The sequence below is a fragment of the Mirounga leonina genome, unplaced genomic scaffold (assembly GCF_011800145.1).
Source record: "Mirounga leonina isolate KUSES-001 unplaced genomic scaffold, KU_Mleo_1.0 Mir_151, whole genome shotgun sequence".
NCBI classification, from domain to species: Eukaryota; Metazoa; Chordata; class Mammalia; order Carnivora; family Phocidae; genus Mirounga; species Mirounga leonina.
This window is the reverse complement of record NW_023270377.1, coordinates 81,729,100-81,753,570: the sequence shown is the minus strand read 5'-3', so window position 1 is coordinate 81,753,570 and position 24,471 is coordinate 81,729,100.

Genomic DNA, 24,471 nt, shown 5'->3' with positions numbered 1-24,471 from the left:
GGGCTCTAATATTCTTTTTGTGTGTGTGTAGTGTTTGCGTCTAGTTTTGATATCAGGAAAATCTGGCCCTGTAGAATAAATTTGGAAACATTCTTTCCTCTTCTATTATTTGGAATACCTGAGAAGGGTAAGTATTAACTTTTCTTTAAACATTTGGTAGGGTTTGCCTATGAAGCCATCTGTTCCTAGACTTTTGTTGGGAATTCAACATCACAAATCATTATGGAAATGTGTATCTAAGCCACAGTGATATCACTGCACACTGCATAGGATGACTTTTATTAGGAGAAGTAGGAAATAAGTTTGGGTAGGATGTGGGGAAATTGGAAGTGGAAGTGTAAAATACTATAGCCACTGTGAATAACAAAAGGGGGGGTTTCTTTAAAAATTTAAACATAAAATTCCCATATGGTCCAGCAATTCAATTTCTGGATACCTACCCAAGATAATTTAAAGCAAGGACTCAAATAAATATTTGTACACCCATGTTAACAGCAGCATATTCACAATAGTTAAATAACCCAAAAGTTCATTGATGGATGAATGGATAACAAAATGTGGTATAGATATATAATGGAATATTAGTCTTAAAAAAGTGTGTTGCAACATGGATTAACCTTGAAGACATCATTCTATGTGAAATCAGTCAGACTTAAAAGTACAAATATTGTATGGTTTCATTTAAATGAGGTACATAGAATATTTAAGTTAACAGAAACAGAAAGTAGAGTGGTCGTTGCCAGAGTCTGGGGGAAGAAAGAATGGAGAGCTATTGTTAAATGAACATAGAATTTCAGTTTGGAAAGATGAAAAAGTTCCAGAGATGGATGGTAAGGATGATTGTACAACAACGTGAATATACTTAATATCATTGCATGTAGACATAAAGTGGAAATTTTATGATTTTATATCTTACTACCATAAAAATAATCAATCTATAGATTCAATCTATAGATTCAATCATATCCATACAAGATATTTTTGGTAGAAATTTAAAAACTTACTCTAAACATGAAAATGCAAAAGATCTAGAATACTCAAAGAAGAATAAATTTGGAGTATTTCATTTACAAAATTACTATAAAGCTATAATAATCAAGTTAAGGTGGTATAGTATAAACATATAAATCATTGAAATAGAAGACAGAATCTGGATATTTCTGAAAAAGGAGCCAAGGAATTCAATGGAAAAAATGATAGTAAATTCGAAGAATTTGAATTTATGGAAATCAAAAGTGCTTAGAAGAACTAGATATCTATATGGACAAAGGAAATAAACCTTGACCTTTACCTTGAACCACATAAAAGAATTACTTCAAATGAATCATGGATCTAAACATAAACACTAAACCTATATAACTTCTGTTAGAAAACAAGAATAAATGTGACCTCAGAGAAAGCAAATATTTCCAAGATAAGATAAAAAAAATTAACCATAGAGGAAAAAAAGCTAATAGGACTTTCTCAAAAGTAAAATAAACTTCTGCTATTTTAAAGATATTATTGAGAATATGAGAAGGCAAGGAAAAGACTGGGGGAAAATAACTGCATTGCACATAATTGATAAAATACTTTTATCCAGTAAAGAAAAACTCCTAAAACTCAGTAATAAAAAGACAACAACAATAAAAAGACAAGCTAAAAATAAAATGCACAAAAGATTTGACTTCATAAATACATAAATTATACAAAAATATCATAAAATATGCTAAACGTCATTAGTACTAGTTGATAAGATGAAATTAAAATCTCAGTTAGATATCACTGCAAACCCAATAGAATGGTTAAAATAAAAGACTACTAAGATAATGCTAACTGCTGCCAAGAATTTAGAGTAACTGAAACACTTATACATTGTTGACAGAAGGCAAAATGGTACAGACACTTTGGAAAACAATTTGTTGTTTTGTAATTTTTTAAGTTAATCTTGTATTTGCCATGCTACTCAGCAAAACCCCTCCTAGGTATTTACCCAATTGGAATAAAAACATATGTTCATACAACAAATAGTGTGAAAATATTCATAGCATCTTTATTCATAATAGCTAAGCTGAAATAATCAAAGTGTCTATCAACTAATGAATGGAAAAATGAATAGTATATCCATACAGTGGAAAAATACTAAACACTTTAAAAAATGAACTATTGATAAACGCAATATGAATGAATCTCAGAAGTGTTACATTAAGCAAAGGAAGCCACACATGGAAGGCCATATCCTGAATTAGTCCATGCATATGATATTCTAGATATAGCAAAACTAGAATGACAGAAAGTTAATCAAAGGTTGCCATAGCCCATGTGGGAGCAGAGGATTATTGACAGAGAGGTTCAAGAAAACTTTTCATGGTGAAAGATAAATTCTACATCCTGACAGTATAATATATTGAATATACCAATCAAAACTCAGCAAAGTATAAACTTAAATTGGGCAATATGCCTTGATAAAGCTGATTGAAAATAAGCATGTTGTTTTTAATACATATAAATGTGGCAAAATTAAAAAGGAATGCAGGTATTAATTAACACAGATGCAGAGTAGCAATAAGTGGGACTGAGGAAGGGATGCAGAAAGTCTTAGTACTTGTAAATACTTCCTATTTATAAATCTGGGTACCAAACACATAGAAACTCATTTATTTTTTATTTATTCATTTGTATGTTTATGATTAATTATGCTACAGGGTCATGCTATATACTTTCTTTCGTAAATATGGTATACTTAACAGTAAAAAATAAAAAAACAGAAAACTAAAATAAAAAAGATTAAATAACTGCCTATGAATGGATCATACAACCATATAGCATTATTTAAAGAAATAAAAATTTTTAATAAGAGAGTAATACCTCCAAACAGTGTTTTAGTGGAAAACATGGTATGGCAAATATAGTACTACTCTTAGAAGCTCGATTCTAGTAAGATTTTCTTAAATTCCTCTAAGAGTATGAAAGAAGGAAGAGAAAGCACAAATCTTACAAAAAGATTCTGTTTAAAAAAAGGGGAAGTAAAGCATCAAAGAAAAATATTACCTACCCAATGTTTTTGCTTATTCAGAAAAACATAGGTCTATAATAGCAAAGTACCATCGACTTATAATTCAACCTAATTGTGTAAGTCTATATGTGGTTTAGAAAGAGATTCAGGTTACTATAATTTTGAACTTTCTAAAATTAGTTTACAATGGCCTGCATTAGAGTGTTCTTCCAACCCACCCCATAATAGGATGTATAGATAAATGGAATAAAGACATGATTAATGATATGTATATCTCTAAATCTCATGGTTATTTATTCAATATGTTTCTCAATACCCTTTATTTATATCATTAATGACTACTATTGAAGATATCCAGATATAAAGATCTCCAAATCTTTGTATCCACATTATAGTTGATCTTACTGAAAACAAAAAGACAAAAACCAAAACCAAAAAAACAAAACAATTTAGTCATACCATACAGACCCAAAATGGCAAACGATTTTTGCAAACCTATTTAGAATGACTGCCTCAAGTTCTGTTTTGAGACTGACTCTAGTTCAAGTCTAAGCTTAGGAACAAAAATCTCTTATTAATAGGTTAGGAATGCCCTTGATGGAGGAAGAGAAAGAGACTGTATTTGCAAGGCAGTGTCATCTTTAATGTAGGTAGTTATATTACTGAAGTCAACCAGTTTAAAAATAATCATTTAAAAAACCTTCCCTAGGGCGCCTGGGTGGCTCAGTCAGTTAAGCGTCTGCCTTTGGCTCAGGTCATGATCCTGGAGTCCCAGGATTGAGTCCCAGGATCAAGTTCCGCAGTGGGTTCCCTGCTCAGTGGGGAGTCTGCTTCTCCCTCTCCCTCAGCTTCTCCCCCCCGCAGCTCATGCTCTCTCTCTCAAAAATAAGAAAACTGTTTAAAATTAAATAAATAAATAAATAAATAAATAAATAATAAAACAAACCTTCCCTAGACATCCCCTACTTCTGTGTAGAAATTTATACAATTGATTCTTACCTAGTAGTGTGATGGAAAAGTGATTTCTTTTTTCTTTCCTTTTTTCTTTTCCTTTCTTTTCTTTCCCTTTCCCTTTCCCTCCCTTCCTTCCCTTCTTCCTCTTTTGTCCATTCCTCTTCCCCTCCTTCCTTCCTTTTCTTTCATTCCTTCCTTTCTTCCTCCCTCCCTCCTTTCCTGCCTGCCTCCCTTTGTAACCAGATATTGGCTAGTTGATATGAAGCTTACGGAGGATATGGTAAGACAGTAAACAGCTTAACAAGCAAGTGCAACAAAAAAGCAATCACAACGGTGGTGAGTATGTGAGGAAAAAAATATCAGGGGCAGGAATGTAAAATAATGTGGTAGAGCCCTCCGGATAGGACTTCAGTGTGAGAAGCAGCCAGACGAAGAAGTATTGCAGTAAGACGGAACAGTTCCTATGAAGGTCCCATGAAAGGAAGAAATTTGAAGAGCAGCAGTGTAAAGGAGGACAGTATAATAAAGAGATTTGTTCAAATTTCAGATTTTCTACTAAAGTTTTGTGATCTCGGCTGGAATGTTGAATCTCTTATAAATCTCAATTTTAGGGCGCCTGAGTGGTTCAGTTGGTTAAGCGACTGCCTTCGGCTCAGGTCATGATCCTGGAGTCCCTGGATCGAGTCCCTGGATCGAGTCCCTGGATCGAGTCCCTGGATCGAGTCCCGCATCGGGCTCCCTGCTCGGCAGGGAGTCTGCTTCTCCCTCTGACCCTCCCCCCTCTCATGTGCTCTCTGTCTCTCTCATTCTCTCTGTCTCAAATAAATAAATAAAATATTTAAAAAAAAAATCTCAATTTTATACATACACATTGAGAACAAGGTACTAGGTAATTTCAAAGATTCCTTGAGATTAAAAAAAATAAAATGTCTTCTATGCTATAAAATAGTCTGTCATCTTTAACCTGGTAAATTTATCTGGTAAAAATATGGCCATAGCAGCTGTGATCAGAAGGATTCAGTAAAATTATGGGAATTTGGTGTAGACTTTTCTTTTTTTTTAGATTTAACTGAAAGGAGCTCTGTGTACTTTAAAGAAAATCAGAATATGTGGAAAGGAAATACAGCAGAATATGAAAGTCAAGCTTCAGAATCCCATTCAAGTGATCTGCTACTGTTTACCAGTCAAACAAATGGGTATATGCAAATGTATATTTCTTTCTTAGAATATCATTTTGTAACTTATTTTTTCATTATGATTTACAGAGATTGAAATCTCCACTGGAGTTCAGGATAGAAGGGGTGGGTCATTAGGTTTCTGCCTCAAGGAAATAGGTCTCAGCATGCCACCAGCAGAGCTCAAATAGTGATAATAAGGTCATCAATTATCCTGGCCTGGATATAGTTTGAAACCCTGGGAGGTGAAACTTACACTCAGAAAAAGAGAAATTGCCTTTCTATAGGATTAAGCGACATCATCACGGAAGACAGGTGGCTTGACTGTCTGTCCAATATGGTCCAAGAAAATGTTTCAGAAGAATTAAGTAATGAAAACCAACGTCTCATCCTTTGAAAATGACCTTATCTAGCACTTATTTCTTGGACACCCAAACATGATTTATTCATGTTGAAATGTATTTTTAATTTCTTATTTAGGCTGCATTTATTGATACATAAACAGGTATAATCTTCATGATAAACACACATACAAGCACAATTTAAGGCAAAACAAACAGATCAATAAGCAAAATAACTTTCAGAGATACAAATAATGAAAAATTAAACTCATTAAAACAATGAACTCAAACACCATCTTCAAGAGCCACTATCCTAAAACATAACCCCTTAGAGACAGACCAATTTAAATAAATGAGCTGTACATTCTGCCCTCAAACTCTTCCAGGGCAGAATGGGCAGAATATTCTATAAGGGTCTTGGCAGGAAGGCCAGTTCTCTGGGGATGTACTCTGGCCAGTGGGATCTGTCCTCAACTAATTAGTTGAGAGGTAGTGATTTCCCAAGGGTGTCACTGTTTCTACATACAAACTCTCAATACTTAGCATCATGACACTTACATTTACTTGACTATTTGCACACGTGAATGATTTACTTATCCTATGTGTCAGTGCGCTGTATCCTTAGAGGAATGCTTGGCTTTAATTCTATCTCATATAGCTAACTTCAAAGGACCAAGACTTGCTGGCAAACACACAGAGGTATAATGAAGCCTGCTGGCACTGGCCTGTGAGAGCAGAAAGTGAAATTTTCAGGAATTTTGTAAGCCAATTGTTAAACATCACCATTATTAACTGAATTATATAAACATTCAATTAAATAAATTATATTAACAACAAAGGTAATAACTATTCACAACTCATCAATTTCTAATTATTTTACTACATTTCACTACTATTTGTCTTGAGATTATTTCCATCTATTTTATCTATATGGTGGTAATACGCATAATGATGGGCTACTGTGCATTTCCCACCTGCTCTGTGTTCAGTGATTTACCTTAATAGCTTGAAATTGACCCAAGTGTGTACATTCACATGACAAATATCAGCTAACATTGTAAAACAGAGCCCCTCCACCCCTTCCCTTTCCCCTTTCCACACTGCTAGTTGTTAAAGATTAAAAAGCTTGCCATGGTAAACCTGCTTTGCACAATAATTTACCTAGAGACAGAATATCAAAAGAGTCTAAATGTTACCTTTGATAATAATACCAACACTAGGGGCGCCTGGGTGGCTCAGTCGTTAAGCGTCTGCCTTCAGCTCGGGTCATGATCCCAGGGTCCTAGGATCGAGCCCCACATTGGGCTCCCTGCTTGGCGGGAAGCCTGCTTCTCCCTCTCCCTCGCCTACTCCCTGCTTGTGTTCCCTCTCTCACTGTGTCTTTCTCTGTCAAATAAATAAAATCTTTAAAAAAAAAAAATACCAACACTAACACAAGGTCACTTAAGCCCTGTATCAAGCAGACATGGAGGAAGGGTTGAAGAGTAGAGAGATCTAGCATGTACAGAGAGCTTGCTATGTGAAAACTGCTGCACTTACATCATGTCCATCGAGCTTCACAGCAATCAGAAGAGGCATATTCCCATTCTGCAAATGCGTAGATTGAAGTTTATAAAGGCTTATAATATTCTGAAGGTCATCCAGCAAAGAAGTGGCAGAACCTGATTCTTCAACTAGGGCAGAGTTGGTGAGCAAGAACTCCTTTCCACACGCCATACAGAAGCTCAGGGTACTTTGCTCTAAACAAAGTCACAAACCTAGGAAATCAGGAACCTCAAATCCTCATTCTATCTCAGAGAATTTGAACACGCACATATAGGTGCATCAGAAAAATCGTGAATGGGCAGGCATCATGCAGCCTTCTCAAGAAAAAACAAGAACAGATTAAGTAATGAACAAATACTAAAAGCTCTTGAAGAATGTAGAAGATAAAACAAATGCTAAAAAATTCACCTTCAAACATATTTTATTACCCAGAGAATGAAATGACAGCAAAAAAAGGTACAGAACTACTCTCATGCCAAAGGGTTTGATGAAAACTTTGCATTCATTTGCAATTTTTCATTTTCCTCCTACAGTTACATTATACCTGCTGTAAACAAAAGAAGATTGTTCATTTTGAAATAATGCTGAAAATACCATTCCCCAGGGAGTTGGTACTAATGCCTATCCTTTACTCTTTACAGAATAAGTATGTAGCAAGCATTCATGCTAAATGCCAATGTACTTGGAAAATGACACGTTGATTATCATGTTTGGATATTATTCATTTTATTTATCTTTGAAAATACAAACAAGCGGGCCTATTCTATAAATATTATCTCCATTGGAAAGCTACTGCTAATAAAAAATCTACATCTTTTTGGCTACCAAATCCACTGAAATTCATTGTAAACATACAGTACTCATTATAATAACATATTTTTTTTCAGTACACACAAAAGACTATTGGGAAGAAGGGAGAGGTGGTGGATAGGGTAAACCAGTGGAAAGATGCAATTAGAGCTATGTTGGCTTGGCAAAGTCCCACTGAACAGCAAGCTGGGATTTTTTTTTTTTTTTTCCAAACCACTCCAGGCACCTTGTGTGGGGTCTCATGTTTGTTAACAGTGCTTGATTCCAATAAGTATTTTCTCCAATAGGAGAGAAATAAAGATATAAAAAGAATTACCAAACTAAAACCAACATGTGAGTACACACACAGGCACACTCACATATACTCTGGATGGGAAATACACTCAATGGGAAATATTTGGTCTTGCAGGAGGTAGTATTAACTTGACTGTGTATGTACCACTATGCTAGGTGCAAATTAAGAAATCATCAAAAATAGTACCCTGTGACAATGTACACTGGGTTTAAAAGTTGGAAGCATTTAATTGGTATTTTCATATTATGTTGTTCCAGCTATGATTCCGGCTCAAGGAAAGAGGTTGTCATAATTGGCTGCATGATGGCTTGAGCACACTCATGGGGGCACACTAAGCTGGATTCTGAAGAAGACACATACCCAAAATGAACCAGAGAGGTCAAATTTTGTCATTAGGAAGGCACTATCATCTCCATCATTATTGCCATCGTTACCACCATCATCTTCAACAACAAAAGCACCATCATTATCATCACTAGCAATTACTGAAGGTTACTAATTCAGACAAAAATGTCGTGGTGTGACGTGCCTGAATTTTGTTTGCACATTTGTTTTTTATGATTTTACACTTATTAGAGTATGCTACTATAGCTTAATGCAAACCTACTTGAGTATTTCCCCTAGATTCTCCTGAGGAGTGCCCAGAACTCCTTTGGAGCTTTTGTTCAGATGGATGGTAGGTCTGCCTCTTTTTCACTTTTGTTCTGAACTTAATTTGAGTCACTTAAAGTAGGAGATAATCACTCTGCTGTCGACATCAGCAGGTAAGAAAGAATTGAGAGTAGTAGTAATAAGATAATAGAAAGGTATTTTTAGGCTTTTTTTGATCATATTATGAGACATAATATGTATGGTAATGAAAATGATATATATACTTTAAAGCTTTAATGAAGAGTTACATTTTATGAATTACAATAATGATTCATTAGTCTTAAGAAACATAGACTAACAAAATCAGTTTAAATATTTAAGCATAGAGGAGGAGTAATATGGTGGAGGAGTAGGAGACCTAAATTTCCTCTGGTCCCAGGAATTCAGCTAGATAGTTATCAAGCCATTCTGAACACCTACAAACTAAATAGGAGATCGAAGAAAAGAATAGCAGCAATTCTATGAACAGAAAAGCAACCACTTTCTGGAAGGTAGGACGCACAGAGAAGTAAAGCCAAAGTGATATTTGGGAAGATAGACCACTGGGAGAGGGAGCCTCTGTCAGCCGGCTACACAAAATCAGAACTTGTAGAAGTCTGCTCTGCTGAGGGATGTGGCTCCAGTGTCTAAGCAGGGGTGGTCTCAGGACCCTCAGGGTCACAGAAAGACCGGGGGTGACTGAGTGCGGCAGAGGTCCCAGGTATCAGAGTGGGGAAGCCAGCTACAAAGATGGAGCTGAGGAGTGGGCTCTCAGCTCGGGGTTGCCATAGACCGTGATCCACAGCACAGTCAGGCCACTGCTCTTCCAGCAGGAACCCAACAAGCGGCAGATCTGGGGAGACTACCTTTTTGCCCCTGGCAGGAGTGGCATGGGAGCACACCGCAGGAATCTGCTGGGCTTGGAAATGCCAAACGGGGTCGTGTGAAAGAGAAAGAAATGCTCAGTCACAGGCTGGGTGAGCACGGACTGCGGCTGGAGACCAGGGAGGTAGGAGTGATTGACTGCTTTTCTCTGAGGGCTCACTGAGGAGTGGGGCCCCAAGTTCTCAGCTCCTCCCGGGCCAGAGACTGGGAGGCTGCCATTTTCATTCTTGTTCTCCAAAGCTGTACAGAAAGCTTTCAGGGAACAAAAGCTACCGAGAACAAACCTGAGCAGATTACTTAGCCTGGTCCCTGGCAAGGGCGGTGCAATTACACCTTGGGCAAAGACATTTGAAAATCACTGCAACAGGCCCCTCCCCCAGAAGATCAGCAAGAACATCAGCCAAGACCAAGTTTCCTGATCAATGAGAACAGCAAAACTCTAGCACTAGGGGAATACAGCACATAGAATTCGTGGCTTTTTCCCATGAATCTTTAGTCTTTCAAAGTTAATTTTTTTTAATTTTCTTTTTTTTTCTATTTTTTTTGAACTTTTCTTCTTTCCTTTTTCAACTAACAACTTATCAATTCCTTTTTTAAAGTCTTTTTTAATTTTTATTTTTACAGTCCTATTCCATCCCTTCATCGTATTTACCCTTATTTTGTGCATGTCTTTCTTTAAAAGTTTGGGAGGCAATTTTTTCTAACAGACAAAACACACTCAAAGTCTAGTGTGTGGCTCTGTTCTATTCACCAGCATGATAATATTATTTTTTTCCCCCTTTTTCCCCCCTGTTTTCGGGTCTCCTCTGATTTGTTTAGTGTATATTTTTCTGGGATTGTTGTTACCCTTTTTGCATTTGTGCTCTCATTCATCTATTCTTACCTGGACAAAATGACAAAATGGAAAAACTCACCTCAAACAAAAAAACAAGAGGCAGTACTGACTGCCAGGAACCTACTCTATATGCACATTAGTAAGATGTCAGAACTAGAGTTCAGAATGACAATTATAAATGTACTAGCTGGGCTTGAAAAAAGCATAGAAGATATTAGAGAATCACTTTCTAAAGAAATAAAATCTAACCAAGTCAAAATCAAAAAGGCTATTAATGATGAGCAATAAAAAAAAAAATGGAGGCTCTAACTGCTAGGATAAATGAGGCAGAAGAGAGAATCAGTGATATAGAAGACCAAATGATGGAGAATAAAGAAGCTGAGAAAAACAGAAATAAACAACTACTGATCACAAGGGCAGAATTCGAGAGATAAGTGATACCATAAAATGAAACAATATTAGAATAATTGGGATCCCAGAAGAAGAAGAAAAAAAGGAGAGAGGGGCAGAAAGTATACTGGAGCAAATTATAGTGGAGAATTTCCCTAATTTGGGGAAGGAAACAGGCACCAAAATCCAGGAGGCACAGAGAGCCCCCCTAACAATCAATAAAAATAGGTCAACAATCCAACATCTAATAGTAAAACTTAAAAGTCTCAGAGACAAAAAGAAAATCCTGAAAGCAGCTCAGGACAAGAGGTCTGTAACCTACAATGGTAGAAACATTAGATTGGCAGCAGACCTATCCACAGAGACCTGGCAGGCCAGAAAGGACTGGCAGGATATATTCAGAGCACTAAATGAGAAAAATATGCAGCCAAGAATACTATAGCCAGCTAGGCTGTCATTGAAAATAGAAGGAGAGATAAAAAGCTTCCAGGACAAACAAAAACTAAAAGAATTTGCAAACACAAAACCAGCCCTACAAGAAATATTGAAAGGGGTCCTCTAAGCAAAGAGAGAGCCTAAAAGTAACACAGACCAGAAAGGAACAGAGACAATATACAGTAACAGTCACCTTACAGGCAATACAATGGCACTAAATTCATATCTTTCAATAGTTACCCTGAATGTAAATGGGCTAAATGCCCCAATCAAAAGACAGAGGGATACAGATTGGATAAAAAAACAAGACCCATCGATATACTGTCTGCAAGAGACTCATTTTAGATGCAAAGACACCTCCAGATTTAAAGTGAGGGGGTGGAAAACAATTTACCATGTTAATGGACATCAAAAGAAATTTGGGGTGGCAATCTGTATATAAGACAAATTAGATTTTAAACCAAAGACTTTAGTAAGAGATGAGGAAGGACACTACATCATACTTAAAGGGTCTATCCAAGAAGAAGATCTAACAATTGTAAATATCTATGCCCCTAACATGGGAGCAGCCAATTATATAAGCCAATTAATAATAAAATCAAAGAAACACATCAACAATAATACAATAATAATAGGGAACTTTAACACCCCCCTCACTGAAATGGACAGATCATCCAAGCAAAAGATTAACAAAGAAATAAAGGCCTTAAATGACACACTGGACCAGATGGACTTCACAGTTATATTCAGAACATTCCATCCCAAAGCAACAGAATACACATTCTTCTCTAGTGAACATGGAACATTCTACAGAATAGATCACACCCTGGGTCACAAATCAGGTCTCAACTAGTAACAAAAGATTGGGAATATTCCCTGCATATTTTCAGACCACAATGCTTTGAAACTAGAATTCAATCACAAGAAGAAAGTTGGAAAGAACTCAAATACATGGAAGCTAAAGAGCATCCTACTAAAGAATGAATGGGTCAACCAGGAAATTAAAGAATAATTTAAAAAATTCATGGATACAAATGAAAATGAAAACACAACTGTTCAAAATCTTTGGGATACAGCAAAGGCGGTCCTAAGAGGAAATATATAGCAATACAAGCCTTTTTCAAGAAACAAGAAGGGTCTCAAATACACAACCTAACCTTACACCTAAAGGAGCTGTAGAAAGAACAGCCAATAAAGCCTAAACACAGCAGGAGAAGAGAAATAATAAAGCTGAGAGCAGAAATCAATAAAATAGAAACCAAAAGAACAGTAAAACAAATCAACAAAAGTAGGAGCTGGTTCTTTGAAAGAATTAATAAGATTGATAAACCCCTGGCCAGACTTATCAAAAAGAAAAGCGAAAGGACCCAAATAAATAAAATCATGAACGAGGAGAGATCACAACCAACACCGAAGAAATACAATTATAAGAACATTTTATTAGCAACTATATGCCAACAAATTAGACAATCTGGAAGAAATGGATGCATTCCTAGAGACATATAAACTACCAAAACTGAAACAGGAAGAAACAGAAAACCTGAACAGACCCATAACCCGTAAGGAAATTGAAGCAGTAATCAAAAATCTCCCAACAAACAAAAGAGCCCAGGGCCAGATGGCTTCCCAGGGGATTTCTACCAAACATTTAAAGAAGAATTAATACCTATTTTTCTGAAACTGTTCCAAAAAATAGAAATGGAAGGAAAACTTCCAAACTCATTTTATGAGGCCAGCATTACATTGATCCCAAAACCAGACAAAGACCCCATCAAAAAGGAGAATTACAGACCAATATCCCTGATGAATACGGATGCCAAAATTCTCACCAAGATACTAGCCAATAGGAAGTGGGATTTATTCCTGGGCTGCAAGTTTGGTTCATCATCCACAAATCAATCAATGTGATACAATACATTAATAAAAAAAATAACAAGAACCATATGATACTCTCAATAGATGCAGAAAAAGCATTTGACAAAATACAGCATCCTTTCTTGATTAAAACTCTTCACAGTGTAGAGATAGAGGGAACATACCTCAATATCATAAAAGCCATCTATGAAAAAACCCCATTGAGAATGGGGAAAAACTAAGAGCTTTTCCCCTAGGGTCAGGAACAAGGCAGGGATGTCCACTACCACCATTGCTATTCAACATAGTACTAGAAGTCCTAGCCTCAGCAATCAGACAACCAAAAGAAATAAAAGGCATCCAAATAGACAAAGAAGAAGTCAAACTCTCACTGTTTGCAGATATGATACTTTATGTGGAAAACCCAAAAGACTCCACCCCAAAACTGCTAGAACTCATACAATAATTCAGCAAATTGGCAGGATATAAAATCAATGCACAGAAATCAACTGTATTTCTATTCACCAACAACAAGAGAGAAGAAAGAGAAATTAAGAAATCGATCATTGACAATTTACAATCGCATTTGCAATTGCACCTAAAACCATAAGATACTTAGGAATAAATCTAACCAAAGAGGCAAAGAATCCATACTCAGAAAACTATAGAATATTCATGAAAGAAATTGAAGAAGACACAAAGAAATGGAAAAACATTCCATGCTCATGGATTGGAAGAACAAATATTGTGAAAATGTTTATGCTACCTAGAGCAATCTACACATTTAATGCAATCCCTATCACAATACCATCAACTTTTTTCACAAAAATTGAACAAATAATCCTAAAATTGGTATAGAACCAGAAAAAAACCCGGAGAGCCAGAAGAATGTTGAAAAAGAAAAGCAAAGCTGGTGGCATCACAATTCTGGACTTCGAGCTCTATTACAAAGCTGTCATCATCAAGACAGTATGGTACTGGCACAAAAACAGACACATAGATCAATGGAACAGAATAGAGAGCCCAGAAATGGACCCTCAACTCTATGGTCAACTAATCTTCGACAAAGAAGGAAAGAATGTCCAATGGAAAAAGTCTCTTCAACAAATGGTGTTGGGAAAATTGGACAGCCACATGCAGAAGAATGAAACTGAACCATTTCTTTACACCACACACAAAAATAGACTCAAAATGGAGGAAAGACCTAAATGTGAGACAGGAATCCATCAACATCCTTGAGGAGAACACAGGCAGCAACCTCTTTGACCTCAGCCATAGCAACTTCTTCCTAGAAACACTGCTGAAGGCAAGGGAAGCAAGGGCAAAAATGAACTATTGGGACTTCATCAAGATAAAAAGCTTCTGCACAGTGAAGGAAATAATCAACACAACTAAAAGGCAGCCTATGCAATGGGAGAAGATATTTGCAAATGGCATATCAGATAAAGGGCTATTATCCAAAATCTATAACGAACTTATCAAACTCAGCACTCTAAGCACAAAAAATCCAATCAAGAAATTGGCAGGAGACATGAACATACATTTCTCCAAAGAAGACATCCAAATGGCCAACAGACACATGAAAAAGTGTTCAACATCACTCAGCATTAGGGAAATACAAATCAAAACCTCAATGAGATACCACCTCACACCAGTCAGAATGGCTAAAATTAACAAGACACAAAATGACAGATGTTGGCGGGGATGCGGAGAAAGGGGAACCCTCCTACACTGTTGGTGGGAATGCAAGCTGGTGCAGCCACTCTGGAAAACAGTATGGAGGTTCCTCAAAAAGTAGAAAATAGAGCTACCTTACGGCCCAGCAATTGCACTACTGGGTATTTACTACAAAGATACAAATGTAGTGAATCGAAGGGGTACATGCACCCCAGTGTTTATAGCAGCAATGTCCATAGTAGCCAAACTACGGAAAGAGCCTGGATGTGCATCAACAGATGAATGGATAAAGAAGATGTGGAATATGTATATATATGTACACACACACACACACAGTGGAATATGCAGCCATCAAAAAATGAAATCTTGCCATTTTCAATGATGTGGATGGAACTAGAGGGTATTATGCTAAGCAAAATAAGTCAATCAGAGAAAGACAATTATCATAAGATCTCACTGCTATAAGGAATTTGAGAAACAGGGCAGGGGATCATAGGGGAAGGGAGGGAAAAAATGAAACAAGATGAAATCACAGAAGGATACAAACCATAAGAGACTCTTAATCACAGGAAACAAACTGAGGGTTGCTGGAGTGGTGTGGGGTGAGAGGGATAGGGTGGCTGGGTGATGGACATTGGGGAGGGTATGTGCTGTAGTGAGTACTGTGAATTGTGTAAGACTGATGAATCACAGACCTGTACCCCTGAAACAAATAATACATTATATGTTAATAAAAAAAAAAAGTTAAAAAAAAAAAAAACACCCAGGTTTCCCTGGTGGTTTTTGCACAGGGCTTTGCCAAAGTTAATGAATAAGCCTTGTAAAATGCAGTAAGTTGTGTTGAGGATGCATAATGAACAAGAACAGTTAGAAAAAAGTAATTACAGTTGACCCTTGAACAGCACAGGTTTGAAATGCACCGGTCCACTTATATGTGAATTTTTTTTCAACAAATACAGTACAGTACTGTAAATGTAAAAGAAAAGTTAAAAAATTTTAAAAATTAATAAATAATTAAGCATAAACTATGAATGTACAGGGATTGTAGCAGGATGATGATAGGCTTGTTCAGAACTTTTTAAAAAAAGCACACTGGTTTCAGCTAGCATTTTAGTGAATAACGCTTAGGTTTGTTAATGTCCTTAACTGGTCTGTGAATGTTCCAAACGGACATTCTTGACACCTTACCAAAGTGATATTCTTTGAAATTCAAATGTGAAGAAGCTAACCCACTGATTAGCATTTCCCTTCTGCAAGTTCATCGTAAACCCTCTGCTTACTCCTCTCTTGTCAGTGGGTGGCTCCCCTCTTCCTCCAACCCTGCCGTGCATACATGTAAATCCATGAACTGAAATGCTGAGCACTGAACCTGCTCACTGTCATCACCTCCAAAGAGCCCTCCCCTCAGCCTAAGATTAGCCAGCCCTTGCTTCTTTCACCTATATTGTTAACTCTAAGAAAGCATCATCTACTCCTTTTGGTATATGGTTAATTTTTAATTATCCATGCCCTCTTCAATGTTCCCAGAAATTTGTTAATGTACATCTAGTGTTAACATTTGTTTACAATTCAAACCTACCTACCAGAACACAAATCCTCTAAAGGCAAGAATTTTGTATTATTCATGCAGTTCTCCCTGATGCTTAGTACTTAAAAAGATAGGCTTTAATAAATATTCAATGGAAGACTGAATAAAAGAATGTAAAGTTATACACAAATAATCTATTTGACAATTATTAAGGATCCAGGAATAGGGAGAGCCTATTTAGAGTTATGATTACTTCATAAAATATTATTTCATAACTAAATTATAAACTTTTGATTGATATCTTCTGTGAATGACACACTTGAGGGAGATGTTCTGAATTAAAGTCAGAAAAAGTCTAAAACATTAGAGTCCAGCTGGAGAAACATATATTCATTGATATTTATACTCAGAAGTCGTGTTGGATAAGATTACTTTAAAAAATTTAAGAATGGGGCACCTGGGTGGCTCAGTCGTTAAGCGTCTGCCTTCGGCTCAGGTCATGATCCCAGGGTCCTGGGATCAAGCCCCGCATCGGGCTCCCTGCTCCACAGGAAGCCTGCTTCTCCCTCTCCCACTCCCCCTGCTTGTGTTCCCTCTCTTGCTGTCTCTCTCTCTGTCAAATAAATAAAATCTTTAAAAAAAAATAAGAATGTATGTATCTCCTTTTTCAATGCTTATTTCCTCTTCCATTTTACTCTACATGCATTTGTTCAGTTAATTGTGTTCCATGCCAACTGCAACGAAGTCAACTACCTATCAAGACACCGTAGTAAGGTTACCACCAATCAAATTAGCATTTGACCAGTTCTCCAAATGGCACCATTGCTCTACTTTATTTCATCATTTAACAAAATGATGATGATGGATGACAGCTTTCATTTTGGAAATAGATATCTAATAAGTTAGAGGTCAACAAACAAATTATTTGGTTCATTTCTTTTGTTCATAAAATTGCCTGAACTAATTAGTTTCTTCTTTTGTAGGAATGATACAAATCATAGAATCATATGTAGAATGATAAGATCATCTAGTCTAACATTCACATTTTACATTTGAAAAAAATCAAGAGCCAACAAAGTGACAGGATTTGAGCAAGGTTGCACAATGTGGTGAAACAAAACTTAGAAACTAGAGTTCTCAATTTCTAATTGATTATTTTTTGAACATGTTTAGAACATTTTTAGAAATGAATCCAATACAATATACATATTACTGCACCTGAATCATCTCAGCTTTTTTAATAGGCTATTTTGCTTCTGTCATTAAAATGAAACACTAGGGACACCTGGGTGGCTCAGTCTGTTAAGCATCTGCCTTCGGCTCAGGTCATAATCCCAGGGTCCTGGGATCGAGTCCCATGTCAGGCTTCCTGCTCAGTGGGGAGCCTGCTTCTCCCTCTGCCTGTGCTCTCTCTCTGACAAATAAATAAATAAAATCTTAAAATAATAAAATTAAATAAAACACTAATTTGAGAAATCCTCATCCCAAATTTTAGTATCTTAAATCAAATATAATCTCTTTATGTGTGTGCAGAAATAAACTAGTACAGCAGATTTGACAGAAAAGGAACTGGGAGGGGGTTGGTTTCTCTTCCTTACAACCTACTTCTCAAAAAAATATGTCCTTGCTTGCCTACAAAATCTTCTTCATGGGACCTGGGCCAGAGAATGCAGTTATATTGGCCTCAATAGATTTGACCACAAGTGGACACTTCAAGGGAAAAAAAAATGCTACTGTCTAGGCAGAATATATTTTTTCAGTTGATAATTTAAACTGAGATGACAGTGTTAGTGTTCTGAATTTCTAAGTTTCTCTGGAGTTAAATAAAGAGGTAGCATCATTTATTCATTAATTCAGCAAACATTTATTGAGAGTGCTAGGCACTCTCTTCTAACCAATTGGGAAACATCAATATCTCTGGGGGCTTATGATCTGGTTACAGAGACAGATGATAAACCATAAACTTAATAAATAAGACATAATATAATATATATAATAAAGTGATAAATCCTATGAAGTAAAGAAAATACAAATTGGCAAAGGGGGATCATGACTGCTGGGGCAGAGATGAGGCAAGTCACAGTTTTAATTTGGAAAGATGACATTTGGACAACAACTTTGAAGCATATAAGAAAGGTTTATCCAAGAAAATACACAGATGGAAAGAGTTCCAGGCAGAGGGAACTCCTAACAGTGTCAGCCTGGCATGTTTCAGGAATATCAGTGAGGAAGCCAAGTAACAGGAGTAGAGGAGGCAAGCCGGAAAATTACAATGATGAGACAGGAAGAAAATGAAGGACTGGAGCACATAAGGCGTTGTGTGCAAAATCCTGAAAAATACTCCTCATATAAGTTGTGATTACGGGACTATAAAGAAAAATACAGGAGAGAGGGGACAATGAAAATGATATGCAGAGAGAATTTGAGATCTTGTAACCTCAAAAGGGGAAGCTGCTGGTCTTGGTGACCTTTTCTTTTTTCTTTTTGTTTTTTTAAGTTTTATTTATTTATTTGACAGAGAGAGACACAGTGAGAGAGGGAACACAAGCAAGGGGAGTGGGAGAGGGAGAAGCAGGTTTCCCGCTGAGCAGGGAGCATGATGTGGGGCTCGATCCCAGGACCCTGCGATCATGACCTGAGCCGAAGGCAGACGCTTAACAACTGAGCCACCCAGGTACCCCCTCGGTGACATTTTCTACATCTTATATCTTTCAGATTATCCACTATTTTTCTAGTAAACCCCTTAATTCACCAGAGTTAGCTAGAGGTTTGCAACAAAAGACCTTCAATTAGAAGACTTGCGTTTTAAAGAAGTATAATAGAAATAACTACTATAGAGTGAGTTGTTCACATTCACTAAGCATATACCAAAGCAGCATTTTACATCAGAACAAAACCCTAGAATGACATTAATGTGAATATCCTTGAATGTTTAAAATAGAGATGTCTAATATTTTAAACACATTAAAAAAAATAAAATATAAAAAGTATTTTTCAGGGGCGCCTGGGTGGCTCAGTAGGTTAAGCGTCTGACTTGATTTCGGCTCAGGTCATGATCTCAGGGTCCTGGGATGGAGCCCCTGGTTTGGCTCTGCCCTCAGCGGGGAGTTGGCTTGGAATTCTCTCTCTCCTTCTGCCCCTCCCCCTGCTCACACTCTATCTCTGAGATAAATAAAATCTTTTTTTATTTTTATCTTTTTTTAAAGATTTTATTTATTAATTTGACAGAGAGATAGAGAGAAAGCACAAGTAGGCAGAGCAGCATGCAGAGGGAGAGGGAGAAGCAGGCCTCCCACTGAGCAGGGACCCTGACATGGGGCTAGATCCCAGGGTCCTGGAATCATGACCTGAGCCGAAGGCAGATGATTAACCAACTGAGCCACCCAGGCGCCCCAAATAAAATCTTTTTTTTTTTTTAAAAAAGTACTTTTCAAAGTTAAATTCAAGGGGCTCCTAGGTGGCTCAGTCGTTAAACGTCATGATCCTAGGGTCCTGGGATTGAGCCCCACATGGGGCTCCCTGTTCTCGGGAAGCCTGCTTCTCCCTCTCCCACTCCCCCTACTTGTGTTCACTCTCTCACTGTGTCTCTCTCTGTCAAATAAATAAATAAAATCTTTAAAAAAAAAAAAGTTAAATTCAAATGGACTGTTAGGAGAGATTTGAGTCTTTAATGCAAAGAAAATGTATGTACATTAAAATAACACAGTTTCTGCATTAATATTACAAATATATTTATGATACAGGCTGTGATCTTGGCAAAGGGAGCATATTTAGGCAGTTCTGATCTAGGATAGAATAACTTTCTGAAGCTAATGATTATGAAGGAGGCACAATAGGACAAAATGGTTTAAAATCTATATTTGGGCTGAAACAATAAACACAAACACAGGGAACAACTCGTAACTCCCCAAAAGAAATATAAGCTTTAGGAATAGTTGCCTTCTAAGATAAGAACAAGTAAATTTTAAAAGAGAGAGAGAGAGAAATAACCAGTTAACTGAGCCCTTGATATCTTTCTGCAAAATAATGAATTGGGATCAAATGATTTTTTTTAAAGATGTATTTATTTATTTATTTGAGAGAGAGAAAGAGGGAGAGAGAGAGAAAGAGAGAGAGTGCACACACAGGAGAGCGCACACAGAGGGAGAGGGAGAAGCAGACTCCCTGCTGAGCAAGGAGCCGGATGCGGGGCTCGATCCCAGGACCCTGAGATCACAACCTGAGCCGAAAGCAGATGCTTAATTGATAATCCACCCAGGTACCTCTGGATCAAATGATTCTTAAGGCCCTGTCTGGTCAGGTATCTATGTGACATCTAAGCACAGTTACCAACTGGCTCACCAAAACCTTACATGAAGGTTCTTGTCTAGGAAAACTAAGAACTAAACCAGTAAAACCCCATAGAACAGCAAAACAGATAGAATCTGTGGATTAGGAGGTGATGCTGGAATGGAAGAGTGTTTGAAATGCTTTAAGAGCCTAAGTACCACAGCCACTTAGAGGATATCTCACTGTGTTGTGAAGGAATCTCAGCTCCCCGTGTTTGAAGAAAAATGACCGGAAAAACATGACCTTTATTTTTACCATTCATAGAATTTTTTAAGTGGTAAGGGAACTGCAAGGTAATGTAAAACAAAAATAGACAACCACAGAACTCCCCCTACCACAACAAAACTGTAACTCAGATTAGGGACTCTTGTTCAAGGTCACAGAATTAGTCGCGGAGCTAGGATTTAACTCTGGTCTCTTGATACTCACTGCAGAGTTACTTTCCTTTAAACTCACATAGCAGTCCCTTGGAGAGCTTAAAAAACATGCACCTGCTACAAATCCTGATTACCAATGTTCGAACTTCATATGGTTTATATAGGAGGGTTCTCAATGTAGAGGATGGAGAAAGTGCACATCTTAAAATTAGGGAAAAAAAGATTAAAATTCTGAAATATAAAAATGTGGGCTAAAGTCACAGAGGTAGCTGAAGATAAACATTAACTGGGACCCCATCCTGAGTCTTGGCTTCAGATGAAGGGAGCTTCCAGAAAGATGTTGAGAGACCACTCTGGGACCGAGTTTTAAAAACTCCCATTCTTTTTGGGCTGGGAAATTTGCATGTGCAATTACTATATTTGCATGCTTAATTACCCCACAGGAAGACACATATGCCAATTGGCATTTGAAAATGTGTTAACTGAACACACAGAAGGGTGGCCCTTTAAAATGTTGGCCCTAGGAATCTAATCATTAAGAATGGGTCATATGAGTCAGAGTGGAAAGAGAAAGATGGTCCATTTTGAAGCGATCTGAGCATATCTAGTTTGGATGCACACAAAGAGAAATGACTGATGCACAAGTACATGAAATACTGGATTTTGAGAAAGTGCTTTGGGAACCAGCAGAATCCGCAGGGAAAGCATTTCAAGCATTAGCTAATTGGATTAGCTGTGGTGTTTTCTGTGGATCCTAAGGCATTCACAAGCTATAGATTAAAATCATCAAACAACTCTGGTCACGGAGGTGAGGAGGCTCTTTTCTTGTGCTAGTAAACATTTAATCTTGTGGACTAGAGTATATTCAGACCTGTTCTTCCTCTAAAGCAGATGGAATATATTTCATGGAGTTTGGAGTGTATGTTTTTTTCCTGCATTTTGTAAACAAAAATCTTGGGATTAAAAAATCATAAAATAATAACTAAATCCTTCATTGTGCTAGAACAAAGATTGCCTATTCTCCCAGAATTGTGTAATTTCTTCTCGACAGGAAACAATGGGGTGTAATCAGTTTCCTTGCTCTCAAGCCATTTCCTCAGTTCGGGATAAACCTATTTAGCAGTCTCTCTTTCTGCCATGCAAAAATAAGGATTTGAAGATTCTTGCAGAGCCAGATGCAACCCTTGGAAACATTCCAGTGATTACCAATCACTATATCCCTTAGGGTATAGGAATAAAACAGGTTGGGGGCATGAACTCCAAAAAGGATGTGGGCTGGTATACAAAAATACCTGATTCTAAACATTTTCAAGAGTTTATTTTGGACTCCAGATATCACTCCAAAGCCTATCTAGGTGGTTTCTAGATTTTCCTAAGCAATCCACAAACACATGATATCAATTGAATCTTTGAAAATACAAAGAAATTAGGTAGTGTTTTATTACTCCTTGCCTTTGAAATACTCCATATGTTATGCAAATGGATTTTCTTTTTGTAGTGACTTTATTTAAATGTCTTTTGTAATCTATCCTCCCACAGGCCAATATATGTCTTTTCAGGTGAGGACTCAAAAGTCCTTACTGCCCATGTCATCAAATCTTATTCATCTAATTATAGCAATTAAATATAGTGAATTTACAGATCATGAAAATGTTATTTTTCCTAATTTCAAGTACTGCCTGATTTATCTCAAAAATATTCAAAATAAGTATTGAATGCATAAATACTCATAAACATTCCTTTAGTACTCCTTTATAAGGGCACACTGGAAGGATGGACAACATTGTCCTGGGAATTTATAGATCTAAAGTCTATGAAAATACTAATGATTACCAGGGCTCCTTCTTCCAAATCATGCTCAACTCAAATTCAATTAATACTTTCTACCATTCACATCCCACATATGACTCGCCATCTGAGAGCCATCTTCCTGACCACCACCTGGAAGGTAGCCTCCCTCTCTCTATACTCTTGCTATCACTACATTTAGTTCCATCGTCTTACTAGTACTTTTCTGACTCTAAAACTATCTTTCTATTTTTATTATTTTATCTGAGCTCACCCAAACCACAAGAAGATAAATTCCATAAGAATAGAAACAAAGTTGATTTTTTTTTCTCTGCAATATCCTCATCACCTAGAAAAGACTGATACCTCTTTTTACTCCATGAATATTTGTTCAGTGACTCCATTGAGCATCTATTATATGCCAGATAATTTTTAAAAGATTTGTTTATTTATTTGAGAGAGAGAGAGCCTGTCTGAGGGGAGGGGACATAGCAGCTTCCCAACATAGCAGCCCTCCCATCCAGTACAGGGCTGGATCTCACAACCTATGAGATCCTGACCTGAGCCAAAACCAAGTGTAGGACACTTAACTGACTGAGCCACTCAGGCACCACTATGCCATGTAGTTTTTAAAACATTATCTCATTGAATCCTCAACAAAACCTTATGGGAAAATACTGTAAAAGAAGGCTAAGATTCTGAGATGAGCATCATGTCCAAAATGGCGCAGTTAATAAATAGGGGAGTTTAGTTCCCAGACCTGTCCTATTACAAAGACTGTTTCTTTCCACTACATGTTGTTGATTTTATTCTGAACTGTGTCATAATGGTAAAAGTGACCCTCAATAAATAATTTAATGTGGCCAAATATTAGTTATTTAGCTAAAAAAGGAAGGAAAGTTTTGGACTAGGTATTCTTTTAAGCTCTCAATTAACTGTAGAAGTAATGACTGTATTACTCCTATTTTCTTCAAAATAACTATAATAAATACTTAACTTTTCTAAGGGACAAGCAAACCTATTCAAAGTGCAAATATACACTTTGGCTTTTTTTTTCAAGATGAAATAAAGTGTTTCAATATAAAATGTGTCTTACTGTATTAAATTTCATCAATGCAGAACTACACCTCTGAACATGACTAAAATAAAAATGTATTTTCTCAGAACAAGCAGGCCAAGAAGAGGGGTGGTGATTTTGAGAAGCTCCCCATCAAACTTTTAAGATAAACTCTACTAAAATTACATGAATGTCAGAGCCTCTTTTTTTACTTAACTCTGAGATGAATTTTAGATAAAATCACATGTGATCTTATAAGGTCTATACCATTTTCTTCATTTTTCAAGTATGTTTTTGCCAATGTTCTTTGATCATTAAATGACTCTAGTTTTTAAAAAAATAATTAGACTTAAGACATCAAAATCTTGGGTCTTTCAAGAATTTTATTTGCTAAGAAGAACTACTAAAATGCAAATCAGTTGCCCCCTTGGCTTTAGCTAAACTCTTGTATAAAGAAATATACAAATTTCAGTGTAATTTATGATACTCTATGGTCTGGAACAAAGTTTTTTAAAAGTAAATTAGAAGCAATTATTGATTTTTTAAATGCATTTTACCCAACAGTTTTCTC